This window comes from Trichechus manatus, unplaced genomic scaffold (assembly GCF_000243295.1).
Source record: "Trichechus manatus latirostris isolate Lorelei unplaced genomic scaffold, TriManLat1.0 scaffold00076, whole genome shotgun sequence".
NCBI lineage: Eukaryota > Metazoa > Chordata > Mammalia > Sirenia > Trichechidae > Trichechus > Trichechus manatus.
Genome location: NW_004444012.1, coordinates 9,570,782 through 9,583,347, shown reverse-complemented (window position 1 = coordinate 9,583,347; position 12,566 = coordinate 9,570,782). Strand labels below are relative to the sequence as shown.

The 12,566-nt window shown below is 40.0% G+C and overlaps 1 long non-coding RNA gene across 2 annotated transcripts in view; it reads right to left on the bottom strand.

Moving 5' to 3' along the window:
- Window positions 1–11,953, bottom strand: part of LOC111821306 (uncharacterized) — a 17,554-nt gene extending 5,601 nt beyond the window's left edge. For both annotated transcript variants that reach the window (XR_002824748.1, XR_002824747.1), the window contains exons 1-2: window positions 11,826–11,953; window positions 10,171–10,269 (exon numbers count right to left, since the gene is read on the bottom strand). This is a non-coding gene — a long non-coding RNA (uncharacterized LOC111821306). The remainder of the gene's footprint in view (window positions 1–10,170; window positions 10,270–11,825) is intronic.
- Between the last annotated feature and the right edge of the window lie 613 nt (window positions 11,954–12,566).

The following is a 12,566-nucleotide window of genomic DNA, read 5'->3' as shown; positions in this document are numbered from 1 at the left end:
AGAAACTATTTGTTCTGTAAGCCTTCACCTGAAGTACAATTTAAAAAAAAAACAAAACTGTCTTTTCAATTAAAAAAAAAAAAAAAAACTCAACTCTAAACTGAACCTGAATAACCTCTTCTGGTTCAATACAAGACAGGGTTCAGATTCTAAGCCTGGGGAAGGCAAATGTCAGCTAATTCAGAATTAAATCAGGAGCAAGATAACTGTAGAATTTGCTTTTGTGGCCAAAGCAGCAGTTAAAGAAAGAGGAAAAAGTAAGAGAAGATCCAGAGATAGGCCTAGGAACCTTATGGAGAGCAGGGCTGTTTCATTATACGAGCAGACACTGGCAACTTCAAAGCTCCCACCAGCTAATGGGCTGTTCTGCAATTAAATTCTAACAGCAATGTCCATTAACAGACAAATGGATAAACAGAATGTGATATAAACACACAATGGATTATTATTCAGCTATAAAAAGGAACGAAATTCTAATACAAGCTATAATATGGATGAACCTTGAAAACATTTGCTAAGTGACAAAAGCCATCATAAAAGGCCAGATATTGTATAAAACAGCTTATGCAAAATAGGTACAACAGGAAAATTCATAGAGACAGAAAGTGAAATAGAGGATAGCAGGGGCTATGGGGAGGAGAGGAAGGGCTGCTTAATCTGAATTTGTCTGATGAAAAAGTTTTGGAAATAGATAGTCGTGATGGTTGCCTAACATTATAAATGTAATTAATGCCACTGAACTGTACATTTAAAAAAACGGTTAAAATGGCACATTTTCTTATACATAAAAAAAAATTCTAATAGCAAGAAAATTGGCAGTAACGTTGAAAGGGAAAGATCCCAGGTAGCTTTTTTGCTAAAAGAATTCTGTATAAACCAAACAAGGAACCAAAGAAGTCTTTATATATGGCACCTTTTCTTAATAAGGAACCTGTCTAGATTTTTTAAATTATTTTTGTTGTTGTTGTTGAGACTAAACACAGCAGAACATACACCAATACATGTACAATTCAGTGACACTAATTACATTCTTCGAGTTGTGCAACCATTCTCACTTTTTCTGAGTTGTTCCTTCCCCATTAACATATATTCACTGCCCCCTAAGGTTCCTATCCAATCTTTCAAGTTGCTGTTGTCAATTTGATCCCATAGAGATAGATATTAAAAGAGCACAATGCTCAAGGCAGACATTCTTTACTAATTAAGCTAAACTATTTTTTCATTAAGAAACATGGAAAATGAATTAGGAAGGCAAACGCAGGACTGATGCACTTGAATTATGGTACTGTTGAAGAATACTGAATACAGCATGGACTGCCAAAAGAAGGAACTAATCTGTCTTGGAAGAAGTACGGCCCAGAATGCTCCTTAGAAGGGAGGATGGTGAGACTTTGTCTCATGTACTTTCGACATGTTATCAGGAGGGAAAAAGGTATCATGCTTGGCAAGAGTAGAGGGTCAGAAAAAAAAAAAAAGAGGAAGACCCTCAATGAGATGGATTGACACAGTAGTTGGCAACAATGAGCTCAAACATAGCAATGACTGTGAGGATGGTGCAGGACCCGGCAGCATTTCATTCTGTTGTATATCTGTTTAAAGGAGACTTCAGAGGATAAGGAGCCCTGGTGGCACAGTGGTTAAGAGCTCAGCTACTAACCAAAAGGTCGGCAGTTTGAATCCACCAGGCGCTCCTTGGAAACCCTATGGGGCAGTTCTACTCTGTCCTATAGGGTCACTATGAGTTGGAATTGACTTGATGGCAACAGGTTTGAGTTCAGAGGATATGTATTTTTTTCATTTATTTTGTTTTTGTTGAGAATATACAAAGCAAAACATACACCAATTCAACAGTTTTTATGCATACTATTTAGTGATACTCATGATAGTCTTTGAGTTGTGCAACCATTCTCACCTTCCTTTTCTGAGTTGTTCCTTCCTAATTATCATAAATTCACTACCCCCTAAGATTCTTATCTAATCTTTCCAGTTGCTGTTGTCAATGTGATCCTATGTAGATAGTTCTTAAAAGAGCATAATACTCAAAGCACCATCAACTGAAGAGTCTTCTTTCCCCATCAAATGGACTAGCATCCTTGTCAAAAATCAACTGACCACAGATGTGTGGGTTTATTTCTGGACTCTCAATTCTACTCCATGGGTCTATGTATCTATTGTATTATACCACTACCAGGTTGTTTTGATTCCTGTAGCTGTATAGCATGTTCTAAAATCAGGAACTGTGAGTCCTCATACTTTGTTCTTCTCTTTCAACATTGCTTTAGTTATTCAGAGCCTCTTGCCATTCCATATAAAGTTGAGGATTGGTATTTCTACTTCTGTAAAGAAGGCTGATGGAATTTTGATAGGGACTGCATTCAATCTATAGATTGCTTTGGGTAGTATTGACATCTTAACAATATTAAGTCTTCCAGTCCATGAACATGGAACATCTTTCCATTTATTTAAGTCTTCTTTAATCTCTTTCGTCAATGTTTTATAGTTTTTACTGTATAAGTCCTTCATATCTCTGGTTAAATTTATTCCTAGGTATTTTATTTTCTTAGATGATATTGTAAATGAGAATTGTTTCCCTAATTCCCTTTCAGATTTCTCATTGTTAGTGGATAGAAACCCAACCGATTTTTGTTTGTTGACCTTGTACCCTGCAACTTTGCTAAATTCCTCTACTAGCTCTAGAAGTTTCCTTGTGGATTCTTTGGGATCCTCTATATAAAGGATCATATCATTCACGAATAGTGTTAATTTTACTTCTTTTCCAATCTGGATACCTTTTATTTATTTTTCTTGTCTTAATACTCTTGCTAGGACTTCAAATACAATATTGAATAGAAGCAATGAAAGTGGGCACCCTTGTCTTGTTCCCAATTTCAAGCAGAAAGCTCTCAGTCTTTCTCCATTAAGTATAATGTTGTCCATTGGCTTTTCATATACACCTGCTCCTCACTTATCAACATGGTTATGTTCCAAAGACCAGGTCGTTATGCAAAAATGGAGAGTGACCACATTAGATCACAAAACGGAGGATGACTACCCCATTACATAACTGCCAAACCACTGAGAAACGTAGCCCAGCCAAGTAGACACCTAACCTTAACCATCATAGCCAGCATTACTCTCAATTTGCACCTCAGCATTCATTACTGTCAGACCTACGTCGCTAACGCATAAAATAGTCAGGGGAGTAGATTTTTTATTACTGTCATAAATATTAAATGTTAGAAGAGACAGTTGATAACTGAGGAATAGGTGTATACCCTGAATCATACTGAGGAACTTCCCTTGTATTCCAATTTTTTTTAGGGTTTCATCAAGAAAGGGTATTGGATTTTTTCAAATGTTTTTTCTTTATCCATAGAGATGATCATGTGGTTCTTTTCCTTTGTTCTATTCATGTGGTGTTTACTACAGTGATTGATTTTCTAATGTTGAACCATCCCTGCATTCCTGGAATAAATCCCACTTGGTCATGGTGTATGACTCTTTTAGTATGCTGTTGGATTCTGTTTGCTAGAATTTTGTTGAGGATTTGTGCATCTTTATTTATAAGAGATACTGGCCTGTAGTTTTCTTTTCTTGTGGTGTCTTTGTCTAGTTTCGGTATCAGGGTTATGTTTGCTTCATAGAATGAATTAAGAGAGTACTCCTTCCTGCTCTATCTTTTGGAAAGTTTAAACAGTATTGGAGTCAATTATTCTTTAAGTGTTAGGTAGAATTACCAAGTGAAGCCATTGGGTCCACGACTTTTTTTTGTTGGGAGGTTTCTGCTGACTGATTTGATTTCTTCATTTCTTATGGGTCTGTTGAGGCTTTCCATTTCATCTTGAGTCTGTTTAGGTAGGCTGTGTGCTTCTAAGAATTTGTTCATTTCATCTAGGTTATCCAGTTTGTTCCCATACAGTTGTTCGTAATATTCTGTCATATTTCTCTCAGTTCAGCTATAATATCCCCTCTTTCATTTTTTACTTTATTTGCATCTTTTCCCTTCTTCTTGGGGGGGACAGTTTTGGTTTAAAGATTATCTTAGGGCAATAGTTTCAGGGGTTCATCCAGCCTCCATGGCTCCAGAAAGTCTGGAATCCATGAAAATCTGAAATTCTGTTCTACATTCCCCCTCTTTTGATCAAGATTCTTCTACAGTATCTTTGATCAAAACATTCAGTAATGGTAGTCAGGCACCATTCAGTTATTCTTATCTGACATCAAAGGAGGCAGTTGTTACTGGAAGCAATTACCAACACATTCCATATCTTTCACCTATTTGTGATGCCCTTCTTCCTCTATTTCTCCAGGCAAAGAGACTGACTGATGTCTCCTGGATGGCTGCTTGAAAGGTTTTAAGACCCCAAGCACTATGCATGGAACTAGGGAGTAGAACCAGGGCTTCGATCTGGTTCGAACCAGTTCAGTCATGGCTGATGAAGTGAAACAGAAACAGACACGACAATTTGGCAGATTCAGTACGATACCCGGAATGGGAAAAATTACAGGTCGAAGCTCTGGAACGGGAGACTCAGAAGAGACGTAGTGAGCCTTTCAGGAGCCTGATGTGTCAGACTGGATTATTGCATGACTGTAGGAGAGTGACATACATTCAAAGCAATGTAGTTGGTCACCATCTTTGAGTGGACACCGCCATCTATGAGCGGGGCAGTACTGCTTTGTGCTGTGCTCAAAATCCCAGGGCAAGAGATTTGGTTGCTATGCAACACGTATGCTGCCCTTGCTCTCTTAAGAAGGACATTCAATTTCTAGCCAGGCTTCGACCTGTAATTTTTCCCATTCTGGCTATCTTTCCAGTTCACCATAACTTTAAAAATTGAACTCTGTTCCAGTGACGCTTCCTCAGCCACAACTGAACCAAGCAGAACTGGTTTGAAGCTCTGGGTAGAACAGAAGCACTAAACATTATATTAGGCCAATTAACTGGGATGTCAATGAAACCATAACCCTAAACCTCCAAACCAAGGAACCAAATCCCATGAGGTATTTGGTTGTAAATAAGCAGCCTCAGCAGGTACTCTTTTTTGTTGCTGTTGGAAATAGATCACACAACTTCTGCCAATTCAGCTTTTTACAGGTGTAGTTTATTGACAACATTAATCAGCTGTGCAACCCTACTCTTAATCAATGCAATTTTTCCATTGCTATAAACCAAAGCTCAGTGTTCCATAAGCAATAACTCCCCCTTCTCTCCCTTCCTCCTAACCCTGGTAACCACTAATAAACTTTGGTCTCTATACATCTGCCCGTTCTTATCTTTTTATATAACTGTCTGGATTGGTATTCCTTCAGCAATACCAATTAATAAAAATGCATACCTTCATCTTACATAAACCTTTTCCCCAAAACTATATCTTAATATCAGGCAATAATGCAAGAAAATCATAAGCCTGTATTCTCTTCAAAATGCCTGATTTTCGTATCTCAGACATGACTATTCAATTTTACATACTCAAAATACACAGCTATGTATGTGTATCACACACTGCAAAACCCATTTGAGGATGCCTGAATGAAGTTTAGTGTAAAAGCCAAAGTTCTGGCAATGATTTACAATTCTCCATAAGACCTGCACGTTCACCCTTCCACTTGATCTCTTCTAACCCTACTTCTATCTCCCCTTCATTGGGTCCAACCACACTGGATGCCTTGTTCTTCCTGGAATGTCACGCACACTCCTTCCTTACATTGTTTGTACTGGATGTACCCTCCGTTGAGAAGGCTCTTCGCCCAGATATATGCACAGCTAACTTCCTCACTTTGAAGTCTTTACTCAAATGTCATTTTCTCAGTTAGGCCTACCTTGGGCCCATATTTAAGATTTTATCCTACCCACAGACACAGTCTCATTCCCCTTTACTTTGCTATATTTTTTCTTTTTCCATAGCATGTAACACTATCTGATAAATTATGCTGTGATTAGTTGCCATTTAGTTGATTGCGACTCGTGGTGATCCCACGTGTTACAGACTAGAACTGCTCCATAGGGTTTTCTTGGCTGTAATCTTTTTTTTTTTTAGATTGTATTTTAGTTTTACAGAGCAAACAAATTTCTCATTAAACAATTAATACACATATTGTTTTGTGACACTGGTTACCAACCCCATGTCAACATGTCAACACTCTCTCCTTCTCGACCTTGGGTTCTCTATTACCAGTTTTCCTGTCCCCTCTTGCCTTCTCGTCCTTACCCCTGGGCTGGTGTGCCCATTTAGTCTTATTTTGTTTTATGGGCCTGTCAGTCTTTAGCTGAAGGGTGAACCTCAGAAGTGACTTCATTACTGAGCGATAAGGGTGTCCAGGGGCCATACTCTCGGGATTTCTCCAGTTTCTATCAGACCAATAAGTCTGGTCTTTTTTTTTTTTTTGTGAGTTGGAATTTTGTTCTACATTTTTTTCCAGCTCTGTCCAGGACCCTCTATTGTGATCTCTGTCAGAGCAGTCGGTGGTGGCAGTCAGGCACCACCTAGTTGTGCTGGATTCAGTCTGGTGGAGGCTCTGGTAGTTGTGCTCCATTAGTCCTTTGGACTAATCTTTCCATTGTGTCTTTGGTTTTCTTCTTTCTCCCTTATTCCAGACTGCGTGAGACCAGTGGAGTATCTTAGATGGCCACTCGCAAGCTTTTAAGACCCCAGACGCTACTCACCAAAGCAGAATGTAGAACATTTTATTTACAAACTATGTTATGCCAATTGAGCTAGATGTTCCCCGAGACCATGGTCCCCACAACCCTCGGCCCAGCAATTCAGTCCCTCAGGGAATTTGGATGTATCTACGGAGCTTCCATGACGTTGCCTTGGACAAGTTGTGCTGGCTTCCCCAGTACTGTGTACTGTCTTACCCTTCACCAAAATTACCACTTATCTATTGTCTATTTACTGTTTTTCCATCCCCACTTCTCCCATCCCTTGTAACCATTAAAGATTGTTTCGTTTTGTGTGTAAACCTTTTCATGACTTTTTACAGTAGTGGTCTCATACAATATTTGTCCTTTTGTGATTAACTTATTTCACTCAGCATAATGCCTTTCAGATTCATCCACGTTATGAGATGCTTTGCAGATTCATCATTGTTCTTTAGCATTGCATAATACTCCATTGTGTGTATGTACCATGGTTTGTTTATCCATTCATCTGTTGATGGGCACCTAGGTTGTTTCCATCTTTTGCTATCTTGAATAATGCTGCAACGAACATGGGTGTGCATACGTCTATTCGTGTGACAGCTCATTTCTGTAGGATATATTCCTAGGAGTGGGACTGCTGGATCATACAGAATTTCTATTTCTAGCTTTTTAAGGAAGCGCCATATTGTTTTCCAAAATGGTTGTACCATTTTGCATTTCCACCAGAGTTCTAATCCCCCCGCAGCCTCTCCAACATTTGTTATTTTCTGTTCCTTTGACTCATGCCAGTAACGTCGGGGTGAGAGTCGGGGTGAGATGGTATCTCGTTGTGGTTTTGATTTGCATTTCTCTAATGTCTAGTGATCACGAGCATTTCCTCATTATCTGTTAGCAGCTTCAATGGCTGCAATCTTAAGGGAAGCAGATCACTGGGCCTTTTCTTCCATGGTATTGCTGGGTGGACTTGACCCACCAAGCTTTAGGTTAGCAGTCAAGTGCAAACAGTTTGTGCCAGCTAGGGACTTTTTATCTAATATACTTTACAAGGTACTTATTAATGTTTCCAATTTACTGTCTCATCTAAAATGTAAGTTCCGCAATGGCAGGAAGCTGTTTTATTCAGTGATGAATCTTAAGTGTCCAGAAACATCGTGAAAGACATAATTGGCACTTTAAAAAAACTTGTTGAATAGATGAATAAGTATCAGGGCTCTTAAATATACTTAGCCAATATGAGTTAAAAATTTAGATAGCTATTAGTTCTGGAGTTAGGGGGTGAAACTAGAACTATACACTGATATACAAAACTTAACAAAGTTAACTTTGAAAGCTGATGCCTCACTAGATACTTTCGGGTCTCTGAAGTCTCTCGCTTAGCAATGTTGCTTTTACAAAGAATATTTATATTAGAAAATCTGAGTTACCGGGAGACTGCAGAAGGAGAAGAGGAATTTTCAATGCAGCCATTAGGTTTGCCAGTTTCTGAGTCAAATGACCCTGTGTGGTAGTCAGCCTCCAGGAAGGTCCCCAATGATTGCTGCCTCCTGGTATTCACACCCTCTTATAGTCCCCCTCTTCCAACAATGAATCAGGGTTGATCTATGTGACCAGAAGAACGCTGAGGCAAGGCCATAAAGGAGATTGTGATTTCTGCCTTGTTCTCTTGGATTGGTTGTTCAGGGAGAAGCCAGCTGCCGTATCATGAGGACACTTAAACAGTACTGGAGGAGGCCTACGCTGGGATGAATTGATGCCTCCTACCAACTTGTCAGCTATGTGAATGAGTCACCTTAGAAGTTGATCAGATGACTGTGCCCTAACCAATATCTTGACTGAAACCTCTTAAGAGACCCCCGAGCCAGATACTTCCAGCTAAGCTGTTCCCAAATTCCTAACCCACAAACACTGTGAGAGATAATGAATGTTTACTGTGTTTTAATCCACTAAATTTTTGGGTAATTTGTTACACAACAATAAATAGCTAATATACTTTGCTGCTTCTAAGCACAGGAAAAATGATATACCATAGGAGTTAACACTTCTTTCTTACTTTTCTATGTAAATAGTAAATTCAGAAACGTACAAAATGAAATGGATATTATCACAGTCATTCAAATTTACTCTTTAAGTGTTTTATTAAAAAAAACTACTGGGCTAGCTGGACAGTTTCCGTCCCAGATATGGATAGCTTATACTTATGTAGAATCACTGCCTGAGCAAAAATTTAACCTCTCGGACATTCATCAAATATTTATTGAGTGCTTCCTTTCATCAAAAAATTTTGATTATTTGAGTAAGTAATATACGTACATGATATGAAATAAAAAGGTAAAATAGCATATGCAGTGTTTATCTTTTCAGAGATATTCTATGGCTATATAACATCTTTATAAGTAAATATACCCCCCTTTCCCCAATGAAAGAACACTATACACATTGTTCTGCACTTTGCTTTTTCCCTTAATGTATCTTAGAGATCACGCCATATCAGAAGAGCTAAAGCTACCCTGTAAGTATAGAAGCATCTAAACTTATTTATACCAGTTCACTACAGACAGATATTTAGACTGCCATCAATATTGTGCTATACCAATGTCAAGTTTCTATTACTGTCTACCTGGACTTATCAAGGTCCTAAATCCAAGCAATAAAGCCTCCCCTCCAAAGGCCTATGATAGACTCTACTACTTAAAGGCCATTTTGCCCCATCAATTTTTATTCCCTAATACCCATTGCTACTGATTCAATTCTGACTCATAGCGACCTTACAGGACAGAGAAGAACTGCCCCAAAGGGTTTCCAAGGAGCGCCTAGTGGATTCGAACTGCCGACCTTTTGGTTAGCAGCTGTAGCTCTTAACCACTACGCCACCAGAGTTTCCTTATTCCCTAATACTGAAATATATATGCAAGGATTTTAATCCTTAAAACAGTTGTACACTGAATGATTTTCATATAACATGATCAAGTCTATGACTAAACGAGTATGAAACCAGTTTTCTAGGTAAGGTTATTGTCAATTAAGAAAGCACATTATCACCTCTTGCTCTTTGGGCAACAGAACCTACTTCTGTGGTAAATTCAGAAGATACCAATACGTGGCACAGAATAAATAAACTCATACCTAGGGATATTAAAGGTATACTGAAAGCTTCAGAAATTAAAGATTAAAATGTCAATATTCACCTGTAATTGAAACTTAAGTAAATACATTCTAAAATTTACCTAGTTACATTTTTTTTAGCAGTTGATTTCCTTCAATCTAATGAAATCTGCCTCTTTTTTCTTTATACAATAAAAATTTATGGTTGTTTGGACAAATGATCTAGTTTTTACTTCCTTTTTCTTTACTTAATACATTGCTTTTGTTGAAAAAATAAAGGATTTTGCTTAAGTATTAATAATTTATAGTCACTTCTGTTATTCATCTTCTGTTGAAGCTAACAGTTTATTGTTCCACTTCTATCTAGCTATTTTCAGACTGCTTAAAACAGTATTTGCACCAGTTAGCCCAATATTACTTACTTGCCAAGTCCTGAGTTCAGAATTTTGTTTTCTTTCTGAGATGAAGAAAATATAAAGCACCTAAAGGTCAAGGAAAATGTTCTTCTTGTGAGGAGGAACCTGAAAATAAAAAGAAAGTTAAAGTGAGGAGATAGCCCTCACTGGTGTTATGTACATTAGTGCACAAAATTACTGAAATAAACCAAGGTATTCTAAAAAAACCACTATCCCAAACCATTCAGAAGGAACTATCAGAAAGAAGTTACTCTCCACCCACACTGGCATTAATTTTAAAAGATGTCAAAACTCTCGGAACAGCGGTTCCCTAGCTTGTATGGAACACTGTCACCTTTGAGAATCTGATGAGGCTATGGGCCCGCTTCTCCCCACAAAAATGTATAACTGTGCATGAAATCTCCAAAAGTTTATAGTTCCTTACTTAAGACCTTTGCTTTAGTGCACATTACCACTCCTTTCTGTTTGGCAGGTAGAGAGGAAGACTGTTTCACTTCTTTCCTGTCTCACTGTCTTGCTTTTCCGAGATGAGATGAAAAAAAAAACTCCTGACAAAAACCTTATTTAGAAGGGCTTCTTCAGCTGGTATTTTCAGCTCTGTTAAATCCTGGGCCAGCAAAGAGCGCACAATGTACCAGAAACATGCATTTTTTGTATTACGAAATGTCCATTCCAACTGAACCCAACTAAAGCCCCGCAGTTTTAAACAAGCTTCACCAATTAAGAAACCTAATAAGACAGGAACGCTTCCCAGAATTTAGCTACGAGACCTAATGAGGGGTTCTAACAATCCAAATTAGAAAAAAAGAAAACCCATTACAAAGCTCAACAAGAACCGAATACAAACGCCTGACAGTATTGACAGTGCGCAACCCCACCACATTACACAGTTATGTAATAACCCTATTTCCAAAAACCGCTTCTCAGTCCCTGTATAAAAAAATACTGCACACCGACTCCTTTAGCTCCAGATCAGACACACGAACAGCCGTGAATTCTAGAGACCTAACTCAGTCGAGATTAATGTACCATTAAGCAATTATCAGGACATACAAGGATAAAGCTGCTTTCTCGGATCAGCAAAGCTTGGGAGGTGGGAATGGGAACGAATAAATATAGCAGGGGTCGAAGAGAATGCCCACGACACACACTCTCAGATTAAAATCCCGGGGGGTGGGGCTTCTTACACTAAATCTCAAGGTCAACGAGCCAGGGACACAAAATACTCAGGGCCGCGACAGGCCTCGACTGATACCGGAGGCTCAGGCAATTGAGTAGGTACTAAACCGTAAAGCGAGGAACATACATAAATCAATAAAATAAAGATATTCTTAAAGGAAATAAGTCGACAGGCGACGCAGCTGCTGCCAGATATACACCGGCGTGGGTCCAATCACTGGAGAATAAGCCGAAAGCACAAAGGCGGCAAAAACCAGGCTTCAGAGAAAGGCAGTGGAGGGCCGAGAAGGGAGCGGGGTGCACGACACCCCTCGGAAGGCGGTGGGGGCCGCCCCTGGGGTGGCGGGGGAAGGAAACGCCCGTCCGGCGGAGGCCCGGCCGGCTAGGGGAAGGCTCCGCGCGCTGCCGTTCCCCCGACCGAGCTGGGCCGCGCCACCACCTCACCGCCTGCTCGTCCCCCCTCGGAGACTTTCTCGGCTTACCCCCACAGTCCATCAGACGCACTCGACCGCCCGGGGTGGGCCCGCCCCCGGCCCCAAGGCCGGCTCCCCAGGGTGCCCCTCACTCCGCCATCTTCGCTCCTTCTCAAGTCGACCAACCCTGCAGCGGGCCGTTTCCACAAACCCCGCCCCTCCCGCGGCCGTTGAGTCCTGATTGGACAGTGACTTGCCAGGGCGCACTTTCCTTCCGTCGTACATTGGTTGGAATGTGCGTCAATCAATAGAGCTAGACCCACTATTTCGATCTCGTTTTCTGTCTGATTGGGTCTAGGATAGAGGTAACAGAGAAAAGCGCTTTTGTAAGTCATTCGTTAGGAATGTAAAACTACTTCTGCGTAGAAGCAGTGTCATATAGTAGTCGAATAGTCTAGCCAGACCCCATGACTTCTTAAACTCACTGTCAGATTAAACTACAGTATTAATAGTATTAATTCCATTCTCAGGGCCGGGGGCTTTTAACCCCGGGTATAAGACAACAATTAGGCAAACAATTTAATGACTCCAGTTTGTTATCTGGCTTTATGTCACCTACCTCGACTCATAAAGGGCCCAAACGTCGGACTCCTGCTTCCAGCTCTAGCCACTTTTCTTTTAGGGCCTTAGATTTCACTTCTCTTTCACGGCCCTTCTGCCAGGTGCCAAGCTGTTATAACGGGCTATTTCGTTGTTACCTACCCTCAACTGTAGGGCTGCAAGGTCCTTTCTTCAGTGATGGCTCCAGGA